The 18,086-nt window shown below is 32.7% G+C and overlaps 1 pseudogene; it reads right to left on the bottom strand.

The window, feature by feature from the left end:
* Window positions 1-45: 45 nt before the first annotated feature.
* Window positions 46-2,596, bottom strand: LOC129300808 (anthocyanidin reductase ((2S)-flavan-3-ol-forming)-like; annotated as a pseudogene).
* Window positions 2,597-18,086: the final 15,490 nt, after the last annotated feature.

The raw sequence follows: 18,086 nt of genomic DNA, 5'->3' as shown, positions 1-18,086 counted from the left end.
TTGTAACTATTGGAGCTTCTACTACAGCTTTGAACCTCTAATAATTCAATTTTTTAGGACTCCATTAGACTTGAAGTACTCCACAGTCTCGTCATAGATCTCTCTTCCCAAACTGGAAAACTGAACCCTTCTTTGACAAGCTTCTCCGAAGAGATTATCAACTTGGCCTTGGAGGAAAAGTCATTAAATCTGCAGTTATTAAAATCATACATGATCACTTAACAATTGGCTTTTTGCTGCTGTATAACAGATCTCGAAGACAAGACATTTTAGGCTGAAGAGTCATGTACAGTATTTGGATCTGAAGCTTACTCAGTTGGGATTTTGTACTGAGGGTATCGTTTGCTAAGGAACTTTGCGAGCTCAGGAACACTCGTATTGTGAGCACAACAAATGTATCGACCAGAAGCTGATTCTTTCTCGGCCAAAAAAATGTGTGCCCGGCAAACATCCTTGACATGAGCAAGGGATATTGAACCTGACAACATCTGCATGCCCTTCAAAGCATTTATCAGGAAATCATTACCTGCAATGCAAATTAACACATCATTCACTTCATAAAATATAGTGACTAGCAGATTTCGATCCTCTTTTAGACATACCGGTATGTCAATAGACAAATTGAAACAGAACAATAACCTAGTGGGTGTAGCAGTTTATACCTGTAATTAGGGACATGGCTAGACCAAGACTGCTTGGGATTTCTGGAGTGAGAGAAGCACCACCCATCATAGTAGGTACCACAGTGATAAGATCTATATGATTTTCTTCCGCAAATTCCATGCAGCCTTCTCTGCTAGTGCTTTGGAGGCAGGATATCCCTGTGTTTGCATAAACTTTCTCATTAGAATAAATGTTGAATGATTGTCTATAAACCCTAATTACATGTTCTTGATAACACGCAACTATTCCAAATTCCTAGTTAAGCCTGACCGGTAAAAGACATGAAGACCAGCTAAATCATGAAGAAAGATAACATATAAGCATATTGAAGGTAGGTTGCACAAAAAATGTCTAACATGTGTACACATCATTTTAAGATTGATTCGGTCCATCTATCTATTTAAACCAGATCTACACAAAGATTTTTCATCGAATAAACAATTACCCAAGTAGGTGGTTTTGCAGTGCTCAAAAATCAACGTCAGTCCAGTTACTTCATCCATAACTAGACCAGTCCCTTCTAATGCATTTATTGTGACAGCAGCTGCTGAAGATGTCAAGATCACTCGTTTAACTGCTTTTGCCCTTGCACATGCTCTCAAGACATTCAATACGCCTTGGATTGCTGGTTTGATCATGTCATTCTGCATAGAGTTTAGGAGAAGAATGTGTGCATTAGTATAGACACACAAACAAACATACAAAGATCTATAGTATGATCATGAGTTTTCAATTTTATACCTCAGGATCTTCGGAAGCAAAGTTCACAGGAGTAGCGACGTGGAAGACAAGTTCACAGCCAGTTATAGGGGCATCAAATTTGTCTTCTTCCGTCAGATCTGCTCCAAAAATGTTCAATTCTCCCAATTTTTTGCAGTTCTACGAGATGGGATATTTTTTTGGGATCATCTGCTCAAAACATTGGTGTCAGGACTTTCTATTCATGACAGAATCTGAACATTCCATTCCAGTGTCAAAAGCAAAATCATAGAACAGCTTCATCAATACAATTCCAGGGTCATAGGCCCAGCAAGGTTGGAAATCTTTACAGGGTTTGCTTCAAGTCCAAGACATTAGACAGGTGCCAAGGGGGCCATGTGAATATCTCTGAAAACGGCCATTTGTTCTTCTAGTGTTTTCTTTACTGTTATCATTTCGTGTTCAAAGGCCCATAACTGTTTGCTTCTAGAATTGCTTTTAGTCAATCTCGTTTAAAATTAAAACAAAACAAATGAATGCACGTGGACATAAGAGGTATTTAAAATTAATTAAATAAAACAAAACTGAAAATATTCAAGTGAAAGTCGGTTCTTCAAATGTCCAATGTCAAAACCGCAGTTAGGTTTTTCTTCTTCTTCTTCTTCTTCTTCTTCTTTTTTCCTTTTTGTCGATGATGATTGAAGAATATTTGGAGCAAACAGATGTCCTTAAATTCTATAATCCTGACTAAAAATGTCTTTACATTAAATCACCTTAAAAACCAAGAATCAAGTTAAATCTAATCAAAACCCAATTAAGTCCACGGAGATTTAAAACCAACAAGCTTAGAAAAAGGAGTCAAACCGAAGATCAGAATGGTTGCATTTTAGGGTAATAAACAAAGTCAAAAAAAAAAAAAACGAGAGGGAACCTGGATTTCGAACAGTTGTATTAACAGCATATCCCTTGATGAGCAACTGCCTCACGAGCTCAGAAGCCACAAACCCAGTTCCTCCGACAACGCACGCCTTCTTCTTCCCGATTTGATCCATTCCGCTCGCAATTCTCTCTCTGCAACTGATTACTAAACGACCGCTGAACAAAGAAGGCAACGTACAAAACGGGACAGTCGTTTCATTTGGTTCATAACCGCGGCATTAATATGGTCGATGGGTCGTCGTCCCTGTGTGAGTGGAGTCAGTTCAGCTTGAAAGCTAGAAGGTAAGCACGTGATCAGCTGTGGCGCCACCAACTCACCCCAAAGACTTATTTATTTTTTTTTTTTGGTTTCCTTGTTCGAGGGAATCAAAATCTACGATTGCAAATCCTCACACCCGTTCCGGCCAAAAAACAGAAACAAAAAAAAAAAAAAAAATTCCTCACACCCCTTGTCTAGCCCCACCCTGTTTTGTTTTGTAGCCAAAGACCCAATGACGCCATTATATTTTCTCCCTATTTTTCTCTTATTTAGATTTTAATTTTTCAAATAAATAACAAATTCTTTTTTTTTTCGTCAGAACAAAATTCTTGTTTTCTATTAAAGAAAAAAACTACTCCTATTTATTAAATAGCCAGCTACCATCCGATCAAAAAAAAAAAAAAAAGGCCAGCTACCAAGTCAAACAATCAAAAGGATATTTTGTGGAGAAAAAATATTTCTTAAATATATTTATAACTCTTAACTATATATTCCTCTTTGTGGAGAAAATTTTTGATGGGTTGGATTTCTAAAACTCATTAGATTTTTAGAATAAATAATTAAATAAATCCAATCATTTTTAATAATAAAAAATCTTTTTGTTTACAAAATTGATAGGGTTTATACTTATAATTAAGAAGAAAATTCACCAGTAAAGCATATAAAATTAATATAGAATTTTTGTAAATAATAAAAAATCCAATTTTGTATAACAAAAAAAAAATTTACACGAGTCCATATGAATTTATATTTGAGGCTTTTTCATTCATTGAGGATTTTTGATTATTTCAATTTTAAAAATAATTGTACATGAGACTTTCTAAAAAACTATTTATCAGAATTTATTGAACTTGTAAAGCAAATATCGATCAGCCGTTCGTTTGAAATGCTTTCTCCTTTTGTTTCGCACAGAAGATAAAAAATTTATATTTTGCTGTGATTTATATGTTAAAAATAAAAAAAGCATACAAAATTCTAAAAGAAGTCTTATAATTAACATATAGCTTAAAGTGACATTATTTTTTAAATTCCTTATTTATTTCTTCCTCCCAAGTCCCATCATGGACCTTTATTGTAATGTCATATGCTAGTATGGGGGCAAAAAAAAAAAAAACAAAACAAAACAAAAAAAAAAAATTGGTTTCCCACACACAAAAATACTACCCACAATGCGTTTTAAAGAAAACAAAAACAAAGATAATGTATATAATAAAATATGATATAGATATCCCACATGATTAATCCCACTTGCATCTTCTAATACATGAAATAATTGAAAACAAATTTAAAAGGCCGGAATTTTCCCCCTTTTTATTTTATTAAAAGAAATTTGAAACCTTGCTGTTCTGTGTTATTACACCTTTTTTTTTTCTGTTCATCAATTTTGTAAAGATGATTATTATGATTATGTTAGGTTTAGGCTCTCTTCCTATGTGGAAAAATGCACATATAAAAATTTATTATGAGTCTCACTTATTAAAGAGAGTTCAAATTAAGTCATGCGAGAGAGGTCTTACTCAAAAGTGATGCATAGCCATTTAAAAAAAAATAAGAGAAAAGTCATTTTCACATGTTCATTAAATAGTTTCATAAGTTTGCATTTGTGGATTTATTAATTGTTGGATTGGACTAAAATTTATTTAGTTGGTTTAGAACATCCAATCCGTCATATAATTGGATCATTGTTTCGTTACTTAGTGTGGGAGTTATTCTATCTAAACAATAGCATCTAGTTTGAGTGTTTTGCATATTTTTCATCTTCTTTTATAAGCTTGTTGCTTTGGTGCTTGGTTGATTATTTGCACTTATTTGTGTATTTGGCTAAGACTCTCTTATACCCTATTATAGTCATAGTGAAGCTGATTTTCATTGATTTGAATTGGATGACTCGTAATTTTTATCTTTACATTGAGAAATTTTTCATGTTAATAATTTCTTGTGTCTCTGATTAAATTATGCTATTTGTCTTCTATATATTTGTTTCTTTGTTTTTATAAGATTCTAGCAAGTGAATGAGACTACATGTCAAGCCAACTTACATTTGACATTTCAATAGATTAATTATATCAAAATTAAAGTCAACTGATCATGTTTTTTTTCAATCTGATTAACTAAACATTCAACAATATAATATTAAAATAACATAATTTAAGCATAATTTTACGAAAGTCTAAAGTTAACACTTTTGAAACCATAAAAACCAACTTATATTATAAATTTCTAAAATATAAAAACTAAATTAGAAATTAGAAGAAATGGGCGAGCCATCAGCCTAGAGCTTTTGGAAAGTTTGTGTTCTTAACTTCTTATCAGTAAACCATGGACAATAAAATCACAAGGAAAACGTCTAACGGCTGATTTCCCGATTTGGTAGGTATATTATTCAAATGAAACGAAACAAAAGAACATTTTTAAATATGAAAATATGAAATATCATGTCCCTAAAAAAATATTATATAATGATCACATTGCTATAATAAATATTCACTACTAAAACATATTGCAAATGGCAATGGTAATTTGCCACGGTTTTTCTTAAATCAATGAAAATCCCACGTTTTTTTTTTAAAAACCATGGCTACATTTTTTTTTCCTGGAAATAAGAAAAGCTACGGTTTTGTTCTAACTTTAATTTTGATGATCACAAAATGAGAGAAATTTGTGCATTTCAAGGAATAAGCATTTATACCAAAATTAACTTGTGTTTTGAGTGTTTGTAGGCTATAACTTCTTATTTCGAATGAAAAGCTTATTTAGGAACAGTATAAAGTCTCCTTTACTAATTTAATTAATTCTAAAATTCAAGTAATCAAGAAACTAATCCAACGGATTATCAAATTTGTAAATTTACAAAACAAGATCCCACATTTTCAAAATTTTCAAAACGTTCTCATACATGTTTATAAATTACAATTTATAGTAAAACAATCTTATGGAAGCATGTAATATAATATTGCAACAAAGCATTTGCATTTTAGTTGGAAAAAAAAAAACATCATTTCATAACAGTGACATAGAGATGTGTCGCGACTTGTTATACGTGTGCCGTGTCACGTTCCTCTATATGTCATGCATCACGGTACATTGCATATTTTTGACAACATTGTTGTTGTCATTTGACAATAATTGGAGCGAACTTTTGATGTGCCCTACTTCTCTATTAAAAGTTCAATTGAGGCAATCTAAGTGTTCACAGAGAGCTTTTTCCGAACTTTAGCCAATGGCACATATTTCATAATCAAATTATTTCTTAGTAAAAACTTAGAAACCCATTTCTCAATTTGCTTCTTCTCATAACTCAAGCACAACTTGGGTGTCCTAATGTCACTCCAAGTGCCAAAAGCCTAAACTACACCTTAGATCACACTCAATAGACTATAACAGACCTATGTAATATACCACATCATACAATTAACACATCCAATACATTTTTAATGCTCAATCTCTTAATCATAAAAACAAAAAGAGGAGTCCTAATTTCATAATCATCGTACATAATCAACATAAATTACCTATTTGCTTACCTCTCACTTGCACTAGTAAGTAACCATGGATTATCCTAGCTGGCAACATCAAAGTAAATTATACGCATAAGTACTCAAATTAAATGAGGCTTACAATTTAGGATGGAAATCCTAAGTCTCAATTTGTTTCCCTCGATATTGTCCTAATGAGCTAGCTCTTTTAATATTAAAGAGAGATGAGTGAGTATAACCACTCAATAATCAAGGTTTGTCTAATTATACTAGTGGATGGATATCAACTAATTCATATGCAAGGGGCTATCATGATCATACTCATATCAAATTAACTTGTTTCAAACACGTAATTGCATTTTTCATCATCACCATACATTTTCATAATCTATAATTTCATTTTCACAACTAGGTCATTAGTCACATATATTATCATATGTTTCCAATATAATTTATATAATATAGACAACCATATGTTCTTTTGTCATAATATGTATAATCAAACCTCCCTTATATCTTCTTTATACCTCTACCATGAAACTGTGGGCTATTATACACTAGAATCATCTATGTCACAAGACTACCCTAGCCATTCGTGCATGAGAAGCTACCTAGCCAAGGTCGTTTGACTCCCTTGTGGGTCACGGTTTCCTCTAAATCTCTTACAAGGTTGTTATTCTCCTTAAACTAACTTCCTCATCGAGTAAGCAAAACTAAAGTAAGCTTAAGTCCCTTATTATACAATAGAACAGTTCCTCATTGAACAAGATAATGGCAAACCATCAAGCTCTAATAGTAACCTTGCCATGTGGATTTTAAACTCACTGCTACTCTTCTCAAGCAAACTCCTGCCTCTCATGATCATTTAATGCATAAATGCAATATCACATGGCATGTAAAGTACTCAATGTATAAGCTGATTAACATCATCATTGTACTCATGTCATAAATGAACATCACATAAACACATATCAAGCAGTCATTAAACTCCACTTCACTTTACTTCATTGACCTTTTCACCATACACACTCATTGAACTCCATAGACATTACATCATTGAACTCTACAAAAACCATATCATTAAATTCCACAAGGATTATGACATTAAACTCCACAAAAATTATTTCATAAAACTCCACAAAATCATGTCATTTTTTAATATCTCACAAATCATAATATTTGTTTTCAAATATTTTATGTCACATTTGCATTTAAGATAATTTCATATGATTCAATCATAGTATACAATTCAAGAAATTAATTAACACACAACGTATAAGAGAGATTTCCCCCGATTACCTCAAATCTTTAAGAGATCAAAGGTTTACCCATCAAATACATACTTCTAAAGCTTCATAAAGTTTGAATGGTATCAAATTGTGATCGCTCTACATTTAATCACAACATCAATAATCAATATCTAATTCAACACTTCCAAACTCTCAAAACTCAATATCCTTATATATGAGGATACCCATAGGATTTATTAGCTTTCTCTAACTCACATTAACTTCATTGAACTCTCAACTAGCCATTAATGGCTTCTCATTACTCAACCACCTTATTTATGATGAATTTTAGGTTTATCGCTTTTAACTATCAAAAACACAAAAAGCCATAAATGCTAGGTTTAAATAATTTAAACAACTTTCATTAACTCTATTTAAGTTAATAAGTTTAGACTCATAGCCTTGATTGACTAAAAATTATCTTTCTCACATAAACCATCACTCAAAATTTAGAGAAAATGGGAGAAAAAGGAAAAAGGCAAGCTTGGTACACTTACCTTGGATGTTATCAAGCTCTAAATTGCTTCTAATCCTTTCACTTAGCAAACCCTAGTATAGGTTTTCACGTGCTCCTTGTTTCCTCTTTTTTTCTCCTCTACCTTTACCTGTTTCACACCATGTGCCACGGAATTTTGTACAGAGAAGGGACTCTTGCATTTAGGTAGCTCTTACATCGCAATACATGGCACATAACCATTTCTCTTTGTCTTTCTTACTTTTTAATGCCCAAGTGGCCCGATTTAAAAGAAATTCAAGGAGAAAAATTTAAAGCTCTCTTATTCAAAGGAAAACTAGGGTACGTCTCAATCTCAAGCCCCTGTTTCTAAGACACATGTTTTAAGATCATATGAAAGGACCCTAAAAAATGCTGCTTCTTTAATTCCAAGCTCTAGTAATCTAAATATAGGAGAAGAGAATGTTCAGAGCAAGCAAAAGAGGAAAGGAAAAGAAAAGTTGATTGTGCTTCAAATAAATTAGGTAGATCAAAACTATCAGGATCTCTATAAAGGAGTTATTTGAATTTGATATGAGAAAATGGCAAGTAAGAATGTTGGGTTAAGCTGGTTTATAGATTTCAAGGTTCTAGAAGAAAATGCATATAATGTGAAGAAGGTTGTGGAGCCTTACATGAAGTTGAGAGATGAACTATCCAATGTGTGAAGAAGTTATAAGAGCTTTCTATAGCTCTGTTCATCTATTTCAAGATGGTAAAATTATCAAAGCTAAGATTAGAGACGAAGAGTTTGACATCATATAAGCTTACCTAATCAAACTTCTAGGATTGCTTATTAATGGATTGATGCTAAAGTTATTAGACTTCAACTTCACCAAACCTATTACGTAGAAGAGATTGGTGCCTTCTTGGGAGCCTATTGACTTGCTGGTGTCTAAGCCAGCCTCTATTCCTCTAACACACATAATAATTCACCATATTTCTAGCTAGAATGATCTTAGGTAAGCAAACTAGTCTCAACAATCTCAATCAAGAGAACTTCATTTATATAAATGCTTTACCCAAGGATTTGAAGATTAATGTAACTTTAATCATTATGGAGAGAACAAGGAAGTTGGTTTCCTTGGATCACCAAAAGGCTGAAAAGTATTTGCTTTATGGATCTCTCATCTCCATAATTTTAGATGATCAAAAAATCAAATATTTAGAAGATGGATAAAGGTTACTGGGTTGATGTTATACATAACATCCTCATTTTTAAACTAAATTAATTAAGCTTGAATTAGATTAAATTAAGTTTATTAGTGAGGTACATGGCTAGAGAGGTCTAATGGATGTGTTTGGTTTTAATTTCAGCCTTAAAAGCAGGTCCGAAAGAGAATCGAGTCACTCAAGAATGAAAAGAGGAAAGAAATCTAATGGGTAAGGCTTTGTGCCATACGTCACTGCTTATAGATCAGGCTATCGCGGTGTATATATGTTGAAACACCTGGGGGAGATGCTTTTTGTACTATGTGCCACAGCACATAGACACTTTTCTGCAAAATAAGAATACGAAATGATGCAATAAAGAAGGAGAAACAAACATATATGAAGGAAGGACAAAAATGCTCTGCTAGGGCTTGAGGAATCTGAACACTTAAAGTATTTAGAACTTATGAACATTAAAGGTAAGCTTCCTGCACCTAAATCTGCCTTCCTTCTTTCATGTTCTTAATATTAAAAGTCAGAGTTTGGTTGATAATGATGATTTTCAGTATATAAAGGCTATGGGTTCAAACCTATTAACTTAAGTAGTGTTAATGGGAGTAGAAGAAGCTAATGAAACTTAATAGTTATGGATTTATGATTATTGGTGGTTGGGGAACATTAATATGTAAAAATCCACCATAAATATGACGGTTGAGAATAATATGTCTCTATTAATGACCATGAAAGAGCTTAATGATATTAATGAGGGTTAGGGGAAGCTAAAAAATCCTTATGGGTATTTTTATAAGAGTAAAGAATGAGTCTTGAGGGTGAAAAAGTGTTAAGTTAATAGTAAAAATTAGCTCAAATATGGATGTTGATCTATCATATTGTAAATGTTTATAGAGTAACCTTATTGGCACCATTCAAGCCTTTTGGAAGCTTTGAGAGTGAGTATTTGAGGGGTAAAACCTTTGACCTCCTAAAGGTTTGAGGTAACTGAGAGAATTCAATCTTGTTTTTTTGTGTATTAATTAGTTATTGATTGATATTTGATAATTGAATTGTGTGAGATTGATTGAAATGCAACTGTGGCATGATTTGTTTAAAAAACCCACTATGAGGTGGTTATCTAATGTCATTCAATGATTTTGAAATTATGGAATTCAATAATTGTGCATGTGTAAGGTACAATGATTATGAAAAATATGGAGTTTCATGACTTATTTTATTCAGAGTTCAATGATGTGAATTGGGATAAGATACAACAATTATGTATTAGACGAGTTCAATGACATATATATTGTGGAGTTCAATGATATGTGTTAAATGTGAGTACAATGAGATGATTGAGTATGTTTGAGTAATGAATACTTATATGCGATGAGCTATTGCATATCTATGTGTTACATGATCATAAGAGGCAAGAGTTCGCCTAGGAATAGAAGCAGGGAATTAAATTCATGTGGTAAGGTTCTCATCTGAGTTGATGGCTTACCTCGATTGTTTATTACATATTGTCCCACTTGTTTAAGGAGGAATTATCCTACTAATTCAATGTTAGACTTAAACCTAACTAGCTATCCACCGGTTTAATAAGGAAGCTATTCTAGAGAGAATGACACCCCATAGTGTAAGAAAATGGGAGAAACTGTGTTCCATAAGTGAGTTGGGAAAACATTGGCTAGGTAACCCCTTACATGTGTTTAGGCTTAGAAAGTCTTAGATCGTAGACTATCCCAATATGTTATAGCCCACGATTTCATGTTAGAGGAATAAGGAGGTTATAAGGGAGGTGCAATCATGCATATAGTGAAAAAGGGCACATGGTTCTCTGTATTGTGACCCTAATGATGAAAATCATGAATTTAGCCCTAATCCTTTGTGAGTATACATCAATTGGTCATGTGATAAATTCTCTTCTTATATGAAAGCTATTAAAAAGCCTTATTTCATAAGTATATGCTATTACGCCTGGAAATGTGGACTCATGCTCTTAAACATGTTACATGATTTGAAAATTGATTGTATTTTTCCACTTGTATTTAAACTAATTGATATGTATTAGTGTAAGTTAATTGGACCTTGGTTACTGAGTGGTTGTACTCACCCTACTATCTTCGATATTATAGGGAATAGCTCGAGAAAATTGAATAGAGGAAAATAGTCAGAGGCATAGGATTGTGATCATATTAGTAGGCCTCTTTATTTTAAGTATTTATGTGTAAATGATGATTGAAATTGCCAATTAAAAATTATCCATTTTGTGTCTCACTTGCATTATGTGTTTTATGAGTTGTGATTGTATTTTAGGCCTTAGGGTATGTGTATATGTTTTATGTCATCTATAGTAGGAGCAAAATACTAGTGAAAGTAAGAATTAAGCATAACATGTGATGTTTATGAATTATTTGATGAAATAGGTGATTTGAACTCCCCATTCTATTTTTTAAAATTAAGGGGTTGAGTGCCAAAATATGATTTGTAAGTGTTATATCTAAGGTGGTATGTTGCACAGTTTCATTTTAGTCTATGGTATGTGGTTTAAATGGTATTTCTAGCCTTTGGCTTGTGAATGATGTTTGGACACTTTTTTTTTTGTGAAAAATATTGTAAAAGTGTAAGTTTTAAAAAAAGTATCTAAATTTTGAATGAGTAATAATTTGAGTTTGTAACCCAAGCCATTAGTTAGAACTTGAAAAGAGCTTTTTATAGACACCTAGTTCGCGTCAATCGAACATTGGATAGAGGAATAGGGTGTATCGAAAGTTACCCTAAAAGCTGTCAATTTGACAGCAAAAATCTGCTATCATGAAATGTGCAATATGCCGTGATACATTGTGTGATCTGTGACGCTTGTTCAATGAGCCATGACACACATCTCAAATTTTACAAAATCTTTGTTTTCTGATTCTTTAGTAAATATACTAATTCTTGAAATGATCTATTGCTTCCGCATAATTATTAAATCCAATTTGTCAATTTATGAAACCTTTCGAAATGATTTTAGTTTTGAAAACTTAGGATCCCATTTACCTTGAGCTAATCCCTTAATTAAGGAGTTTTAGAGTTAATTATGGTTTTAAGAAGGAGGATATTACATTATGGGAAACACAACCTTAAAGAAGATGAAGCCATTAATCGTCAAAGAAGGTCAGGGGGAGGCATCATCATTTGTAGCACCAATAGTTCTACTTCTTATGCTCAATCCTCTTGTACTAAGAGAAGAAGGCCAGATTCGAGTACTTATGTGCCTATCCAAGAAGAAGAGGTTATGCCTAATATGGATGCTCACACAGTGACATGGTTGGGTAGAAGATTCAAAACCTTATCTAAAGTGTTCACTTTGTCTGTAGAGAGGGCAAATTGAGATGTACAGATTTAAGGGCTAAAGTTGAAGTTTACAAGGCATATGTTAGTAGTATAGGAGAATCCTTAGAAGAAATGAAGAATTTGGTTAGAGGAAGAGAAAGTTACCCTAGGATGCCTAAACCTAAGCATGTCTCTATGCATTACCATAAAGACTTCTTCTCAAGGCTTAAAGAAGTAGAAATTTAATGATCTTGAGTCTCACATAGAGCATGATAAGCAAGAGGATAAGGTGATGCAGCCTACTAATGGTGAAATTGGGCAAGAACATGTGATGGTAGAAGAAATTCAGGCTAAGAAAAGTGATATGGCAAAGGATATTGGCCTTGATGCCATAGCAGCAATTCCTTAACCATATGATAATTTTAATTAGGTTAAACACTTTGAGGTTGAAATCTCCAATGAGTCTCAGTTGGCTAGTAACAATGCCATCAAGCCTCCTGGTGTTACAACTAAGTAACTGTTTATGGATTTAATGAAGAAAAATCACCAAGTGTTGGAGAGTTCCCAACCACTTACTATGTTGCTTGCCTATAGAGAAATAGTTCATTTATCTCCTCAATTTATTCCAAGGCCATCATAGGAAGAAATTGAAGCCAAAGTCAAAGCTACAAGCCCTATGACTCCAATCACTTTACCTTCTCATATATTCAAGGATGTTGATCTGACTCCTAAGTCCTTAGATGATGACAAAAATGGGATAAAAAGGGAAAGAGTTTGATTGATTTCACTGAGAAAAAGGGAAAAGAAGTGCCTAAGAAAAAGCTAAGTCAGAGAAGTTTAAGAAGACTTATGATATTATTGAAGACTTAGGTAAGGATAAAAATCAAGGCAAGCTAATAATAAGGAAGGTTGTTGTGAGAAAGAAAATAAACGCAACTTGTAGGCCAAGAAAATTCAAGCTAAGAGTTGTTAAAGAGAAAGTGCCAATACCTATAATTGTGCTAGCTATTCCTCAAAACCTTCCAAGCTTTTGCCTAAGTCTTTAGCTTTTACAAATCCTCCTCTAGCTACCTCACAACCACAAATTAGCATAATCACTGATGATTTTGTGAAAAACTTCCTGGCTAAGATGGACTTAATCAAAGTAAACAAGGATCCCTTGATCATGAAGCCAAAGCCTTAAGTCTTTTTGATTTTTATAACTAAACTTGAGCTTAATTATTATTGTCTTTACTATTTCTATGTATTTACCTTTGTCTTGTACTTAACTTTTATCTTGTAGTGATCTTTAATACAAGTGTATTATTTAGCTTATATCTTGTGTTATTTATGTTATCTATTTGTTATATGTTTAAAGGGGAGGCAAACTCTCTCAGGACTAACAAAGTGCATCAAGTTTTATCATCATTAAAAACAGAGGAGAAATGTTGAACATTGGTTCTAATAATCACAAAATGGGAGAATTTTGTATATTTCAAGGAATTATAATTGAGGTTAATGGCTTGTAAGGAAAAAATGGTAAAATTGTTGTAAATTTGACTTATGGTCCTTATTCTCAAATAAAGCCTCTATTCCTAAATAGCCAAGAAACTCAAAACTGATTCAAGGTTAAATTGAAGTGAGTTTCCTTCTAAGGTTAAGTATTTGACTTAGTCTTATTCTTATATGGACCAATTTTACCATTTAAAGAAGTATTCTAGTAAGACTTAGCATCAATTTCACTTTTTGATAGCTTCTATGAGTTTCAGTTTCAATTTTCCTTATTTCGGAATGAGATAGCTATTTTGAAACAGCTTGTTCCTATACCTTTTCTTTATTCCAAAGTAACCATGTATTCTTACTGTCACGCCCCAAAAATTTAAGGCGTGACCGGCACGGAATATGTGTATAAAAACCCATATCCCTTAAGCCTTAAACAAATATACTTTGGTCCATGCAAAACTATAGGCATATTTTTATTTTTTTTATTTTTTTTAGAAAACTTTCATATAAATAAGACTTCTTAAATGTATGACAAAGAACAATAATAATCAAATAAAAGGATCTCGCTCCCTACTAAAATATATACAGTCTTTAAAGAAAGACGAGAATCCTACCTACATTATGCGTGGAGCAATTAGGACCAGGCCATGAAATTAATACAGGGTTCAAATTTTTATCAAGCAAAACTTGTTCGAAATAATTCTTCCACTCCACTTTAGTGATAAAATGCCTCAAGTAACACCTTGATATACAAGCCCAATTTATACTACCTGAGGCCAAAATTTATTTTCCAGTGAATAACGTCCCAACAATAAATAATAAAACATAAATAAAATGAAAAGTTCAAAATGGATATGTAAGTTAAAGAAACAAAAATTTCTGAAAAATTCAATAAACTTCATAATAAAATGTCTCTATAAAAATTCAAAGAAAATCTCAAATCATTGAACTATCGTAGCAACTGATAATATCACTTGATTTTTTTTTTAAAAAGCACGTAAATGAAATAAATATTTATAAACAAATTACTAAATAAAAATTAATGGAATATAAAATCATCAAATAATTGGATTCATAATTATAGAGACTTATCAGAACAATTAACAGACGTGGACACACAGTCCACGGGGATAAATAACCAAACGCGGCTTATACCACGAAAACAAACGTGGACACACAATCCACAAGGGCAAATAACCAAACGTGGCCGAAGCCACGAAACAAACGTGGACACACAATCCACGAGGGTAAGTAACCAAACACGGCTTATGCCACGAAAACAAACGTGAGTATGATGTTCACGAATAACCATCCCTCCGTTCCACGTGCGTTGGCCATCGCACAGGGTTAGCACCTCCTATGAACACCCTGCTAGCTAGGTGTACCATGGCGCGCCAAGGGCTAATGGAACTGCCGTTAGCAATCAGTGTTCTGTACAAAGTCCCTTTTTAAAACCATTTTTCAAACATGCGAGAAAATCATCACTTTCAAGATACAATTCTCATTCTCAAAAATCAAACTCGCATGAATATTTTTCAGCATTAAAACTTGCCAGAATCAAATTTCATATCTAATGCTTATGCTTACATTTATAAGAAAAAAAAACTTTCAACTTCGAACTCGTATGAACCATTCTCTGTATCAATTCAATATTTGATAAAATAAAAATCTCATAATCAAAGTTCAAACTTGACTTGATTGATCAAATAACATTTCAATTTTGTAAAGCTAATTTCTCAAAATAAAGAATGTTAATCAACAAATATCCAATAACCGCATTAATGCTATTAAAATGATTTCCAGAAAAACGTAGTATTTTAGTAAAGGAAATTTCGATTGAAAAAAAAAATCAGTTGGGACGCTATTCACTTACCTGTAATATCCTCAAGGCTCCAAACTCATTTCGTATGACTCTTATTTGAGCTTCCCTCTTTCCAAACATCCTATAATATATGATATATAAGACTTTATTACACCTTCTATAAATTACAAAGGTTTCCTTCTACTTCTAACACAATCCCAATTAACTTTCACTATTTAAAATTCCAAAACTGAAATTCATATCTTAAATTTTTGTCCCGTTGTCATCATTTATATCACCAATTTTCTCCATGTCGCTTTAACCATGCCAATTTATTTACTTAAGATATAAAACTCTTTCTAGCTTTGCATCCAACGTCTTAGATACATTATTTCTAATCACTCAATTAACACTTTCTAATATTCAATCTCTTGTCCACAAGTTATTGCTAACCATACCATTCCCAAGAATTCAAATAGTTTACAAATAGCTTACACAAACTAATTTCTACACAATACCAAGCTTAATTCACAAAATACTAGCATCCAAGTCATTTATATCTCCATAGAGATTTAATAAGCTTTGAAAAACACAAACTCAAGCAACTCCCTCTCTAATAAACATTTCATCGAACATTTTATAGGCACTAACATTTAACTTTTAAATTTTGATTCTTTATCCAAAGCTCATTTCAATCATTTCTTCAACATCAACCCATTTAAAAGAAAATCATTTTAAGTCAAAAGCTCAATCCCATACATATCCTCATCCTACTCTTAATAATTTTTTTTAATCTTAATTTAGCATCCCCCTACCTGTTCATCACGGCAGCAACAGCACAAGGGAAAAAAGCTTACAATTTCGACCAACACATCACCCACTCACGCACTTAGTACCATTAGGAAGAAGAGCTCAATACTTCTAACCTTAATCACACACACAACGCAGCAAGGAAGAAGAAAATTTTCATGAGCTATACAGGGGAGAGGGAGCTCGATAAAACCACAGCACAGCACAATCGAAGAAGATAAATTCTGATTTTTTTTTCTATGGTCACTAGTGGCGGGCGAAAAATAAAGATGAAAGGAGAGGAAAGCTAGATCACTTACACATATTTACACAGATGCTGAAGAAAGAAAAATGATATGGAATAGGGGAGAGCTGGACGAAGTACTGTGCACTACCCACAATAAGGATTCTGGCGTTCTCAAGGTTGCTGGCGACTGGACGAGTAACAGGGATGAGGGCAGAAGATAAAGATCTCGAAGCTACTGGAACCAAGAAAAATCTCCAACTCTGTTCCTCTGCTCCAGAACGCGTATGCACCGCCGAAAAGAGAAGAAAAGAAGAGGAAAAATGCGGAAGACTTGGCTGGAGGCAAAATAACGAGAACTCACCGGAAAAATCGAACCAAAAAAATTGAAGAGGAACAGAGGGAGACGGCATCAGCAAAACCCCCCAGTCGAAGGATCCAGAAAATGGTATTATATCTGTGCGTGCGTCTGACCGAGAGGGAGGAAAATAAAGATCTGGATATTAGGAAATTGTGAAAATTACAAAAGAGGGCACAACATTTTCCTATAATAACATAACAAACACGGGCACTTTTGTAATTTTCCTAAAATTTTAAACTAATAGAATTTAACCCTTTGCTTAAAAGAAATTCAAACTCTGAATCTTTAAATAAACTATTAGTATAAGTTTCACTAAGTCACCATTCTCTATTTACCATAAAATTTATCTAAACATATAATTAGAAGAATATTTTTATTATTATTGTTATTATTATTATTATTATTTTGTAAATTTTAGGTCATTACACTTACCTTCATAAATTCTTTATTTTAGAATAACCTCCTTATTCTAGTATAGTGGTTACTTTCTCTAAGCTATGACCTATTTGTGTTATTCTAGAACATGTTTCTTTATTCAAGAATAATCATCCCTATTCTATAATAAACCTTCTTATTGGGTGTAATATTCCTTATTTGGGTATAGCATCTATATTCCCAAATAATGCTCCATAAATCACTGTCTTTTACAAAAATTTATTTCAATATATGTGAGATATTTCGAAATAGTGAACATTGTGCTATCCATCAAACATTCTTGACTATTCTGGTATAAGCACCTTTATTCCAAATAAGCTTAAACAATGTTGCTTTGTTTTATATGTTTCATTCAAACTCTTCAAATCTCACACTATACTCTTTCCTTTCACTCTCTATGAGTTGTTTTAGCTTTATAGTCTTCCATGAAACTTTTTAAACACAACTTCAAGTTAGATTCAACATTTAATAATTCTTTGGATATCCTCATTCCCAAATAGCATCATTCTTCTGGTATAAACTCTTATTTACTTTTTGTTAGAATATTATTGCAAAGAGTCATTACTTTTTATACTTGTAGTGAGAGAGAAACTTCATTGTAAAGCATTATACCATCGCCTCATTTCTACAGAAACTCAGAAGAGAGAATAATATGACTCTAATGGATATATTCATGTATCTAACAGATCAAT

Source organism: Prosopis cineraria, unplaced genomic scaffold, assembly GCF_029017545.1.
Source record: "Prosopis cineraria cultivar Desert tree isolate PC_DT_omini unplaced genomic scaffold, ASM2901754v1 PC1757, whole genome shotgun sequence".
Classification (NCBI taxonomy): domain Eukaryota; kingdom Viridiplantae; phylum Streptophyta; class Magnoliopsida; order Fabales; family Fabaceae; genus Prosopis; species Prosopis cineraria.
Note: the sequence above shows the minus strand (reverse complement) of the source record. Positions and strands in the feature narration are given on the sequence as shown.